This window comes from Camellia sinensis, chromosome 12, assembly GCF_055761805.1.
Source record: "Camellia sinensis isolate YWXY chromosome 12, ASM5576180v1, whole genome shotgun sequence".
Taxonomy (NCBI): domain Eukaryota; kingdom Viridiplantae; phylum Streptophyta; class Magnoliopsida; order Ericales; family Theaceae; genus Camellia; species Camellia sinensis.
Genome location: NC_138972.1, coordinates 59,861,645 through 59,865,614, shown reverse-complemented (window position 1 = coordinate 59,865,614; position 3,970 = coordinate 59,861,645).

The following is a 3,970-nucleotide window of genomic DNA, read 5'->3' as shown; positions in this document are numbered from 1 at the left end:
TATTCACGAATATAAACCCTAACCCTAACCCCACATTCATGAACCCTAACCCTAATTTATTCACAAATATAAACCCTAACCCCACATTCATGAACCCTAACCCTAAGTTATTCACAAATATAAACCCTAACCCTAACCCCACATTCATGAACCCTAACCCTAATTTATTCACATTTTCACAAACACAAATATATTCACAAATATAAACTCTAATCCTAATTTATTCACAGTAAAGTAGATAATAGAAGCCATACCAACGAGAGAGAGAGACAGTACTGAATCAATCAGAGGGAGCTCGAGAGAGAGCAGGGAGCTCCAGAGAGAGAGAGAGCAGGTAGCTCGAGAGAGAGAGAACAGAGAGTAAAGAGCGAGAGAGAGACAGCAGAGGGAGAGAGGAGAAAGCGTGAATGTAAAACACGGGGCTGGAGGGGGTTAAATATAAGTTCTAAAATCGTGGTTGTGAACCACGATTTCACTTAAAGAAAAAAAATTTGCCCTAAACTCGTGGTTATGAACAGCGAGTTTAGAAGAAATCTATTTTTTGATGAACTCGTGTTTTCAAAAAGCGAGGTCAGCATGAAATCGTGCTTGTAAAAAGCGAGTTCAAAGGAAAATTTTTTTAATTAAACTCGCGTTTCGTAACCGCGAGTTCTTAATCAAACTCGCTTTTCGTAACAGCGAGTTTCAAATTTGGCAGGTTTCGCGCGACAGGGGTGGAAAAGTGTTGAACTCACGATTGTGAACCGCGAGTTAGCTCATTTTGGGAAATCTTTCAAAACTAGGCTTAGTTTGGGAATTCCTTTATTATTTTGGCTTATTTAGGGAAATGCCCCACAATTGTGTGCCATGTAAAGTGAAATGTGTTCAACAGATAGCATCCGTGTTTCGTGTATATTTAATTAATAGCATGTCATTCGCATGTTGTCATGACACAAACCCATTCTTAAAAGTTTGGATCATAATTGATTAATAATCATAAAATTACTTACAATTTTAGGTAAAAATTAAATTATATTTAATTATATGAGGCGAGAAGTGGAAGTTGAATAATAAAATTTTATCCAATGAGATGTGTGTATATGACATAAACAGGAACATCTTATACGTTAATAACTCACAGTCATACAGCACACCTTGTTTGAACATTCATTTCAGATAGGAGGCACAAAGACTTAACACAAAAGTATAATTCATGATCTTACAAAACTTAAGGTGCCGTTTGGTAACACTTTCGTTTTCAGTTTTCAATTTATATTTATAAAAATTTAAAAAACTCAGGTAAAAACTTGTTTGGTAAATTTTTGATTTATAAATCAATGGTCTCAGTTTATAAATTTGGCCAAAAAATGAAAAACAAAAAATGAGTTTACATTTTGAGTTTTCAAATTTTTTTTTTTTACCACCCAACACTAGCCACCACCCGCCACCATTTTCCACCACCATCTTCCGTCACCACCACCCACCACCCATCCTCCACCACTACCTGCCACCACCACTCACCACCCACCTGCCACCACCATCCACCACCCACCTACTACCCACTCGCCACCACCACTCACCCTTCGCCGCCACCACCCACCACCCGTCACTACCATCCACCGCCCGCCACCACCGCCCGCCACTTACCCGCCATCAACACTCACCAACCACCACCTGCCACCACCAGCTACTTACCACCTGCCACTACTACCGACCACCCATCACCCACCACCATCACCCACCACCCATCTACCACCACCACCCACCAACTATCACCACCACCTGCCACCCACTCGCTACCACCACCCACCCCTCGCCGCCACCACCACCACCTACCCGTCACCACCTACCACCCGCCACTACCATCCACCGCCCCCCACCAGCACTCACCACCCACCTGCCATCACCATCCACCACCCGTCACTACTATCCACCTGCCACCCACCCGCCACCACCACCACCACCACCACCACCATCACTCACCACCCACCGGCCACCCACCTGCCACCACCACCTACCACTCGCCACCACCGCCACTACCACCCACCACCCGCCACCGTCACCCACCCACCCACCACCACCACCCGCCACCACCACCCACCACCACCCGTCATCCGCCACCCACTTGCCACCACCACCACCTGCCGCCGCCACCACCACCACCACCACCCCCACCCACTCCCTACCACCCGCCACCGTCACCCACCCACCCACCCACCACTACCACCACCACCACCACCCGCCACCACCACTACCACCACCCACTCCCTACCACCCGCCACCATCACTCACCCACCCACCCACCCACTCGCTACCATTTTTCACCACCGTCTTCCGCCACCACCACCCGCCATCATTTTCCACCACCGTCTTCCGCCGCCGCCACCACTCGTCTCCACCCACCACCTGCCACTACTTGTCATTTCTCACTCTTTTTTATATTTTTAAATTTTTGTAAACATTTTGTCTAAACCAAACGCGTTTGTAGTTTATGTTTTCTAAAAATAAACAAAAAATAAATAAAAATCAGTTTATAAAACTTTTGTAAATATAAACTGAAAACGTAAACGTTACCAAACAGGCCCTAAACTTCTTTTAAACAAAAGATGGTCAAGTATGACCAATAAAAACAAAACAAAACAAAAGACAAAAGCCTCGTGCGTGAGGCATCCTTAGCTAACTCCACAAAAACTCGGTAATCCTTTCACAGGCTCACTAAGGCTAGACATCTCGCTGCTCACCTACATACATAAATATAACGGAGTGAGCGATAGCCCAGTGAATAACATCCAAGTAAAGAAGTTATATGAATGAGTTCTAATATTAAACAAAATCATTCTCGTAAAAGTTTCGTATCATAACAGAACGATCTCGGGTCCAATATATTACAGAACGACCTCGGGTCCAATATATAACAGAACGACCTTGGGTCCAATATATGACAAAATGACCTTGGGTCCAACATATAATAGAACAACCTCGAGTCCAACAAATGGCGAAACGACCTTGGGTCCAATAATTTACAGCTGTATAATGATTATTTGGTCTCCTCATACCAGATAATCAGACTTATCAAATATTCAAAACAACCTTGGATCCATCTTGTCAAATATATGGAATGACCTTGGATCCATTTCAAATATACAGAATGACCTTAGGTTTATCATTTTCGTTTATGTTTCATCAAACACATTTGTAGATATCATGTTGATCAGATAGATAGAAACTCATACTTACAAAATCATAGTTTCGAAAAAACTTACCACATTAGGATATTCATAAAATAGAGTAAATGAGAAAATATATTTACTAAGATATTACTCACTATGATTCGGTTGCTGATACATCCTTGCAGATGGTACTACACAATCATAAACATAAACACACTGAATTACTTTACTTAACCGGATTGTTCTTTAACTTATTCAATTCTTTTAAGTCTCATTCTAACTCATTAATTCATTTGGGATGCACAATATATGCCTAAGAATACTCAAAAGGGAATGAGAATGCCAAAATGGGTAGAACACGACTTTTCAAAATATGCTGAAATAGAATAGTTCGCTCGAGCGCAACATTGGTCGCTTGAGTAGACCACTAGGTCTGCAAAAGTGCTGGATGGTCCAAATCTAGGCTCGATGTTTGCTCGAGCCAAAGTGTAAAATAAAAGGTGGTTGCTCGAGCCAACTTCAATTGTCTACAAAAATACTGGATACATGAAATGTGCGCTCGAGCGATAGATTGTTCGCTCGAGCGGTGAGGCAGAATTTTGGAATTTCTAGAACATAGTAGAACTTCAAAGCTCATAGTTTAAAATCATGAACTTGTATGGCTTGTACACAACTTCTCAAAAACTTAAAACTCTTCCATAAACATGGATACAAGACTAATTCTCAAACCTCAGGGTCAAACTTCATGAATTCAAACTCAAATGATCATGCATATAACATTTAACTTCAAATTCTTTTCCCAAAGCTTACAAAACATGGAG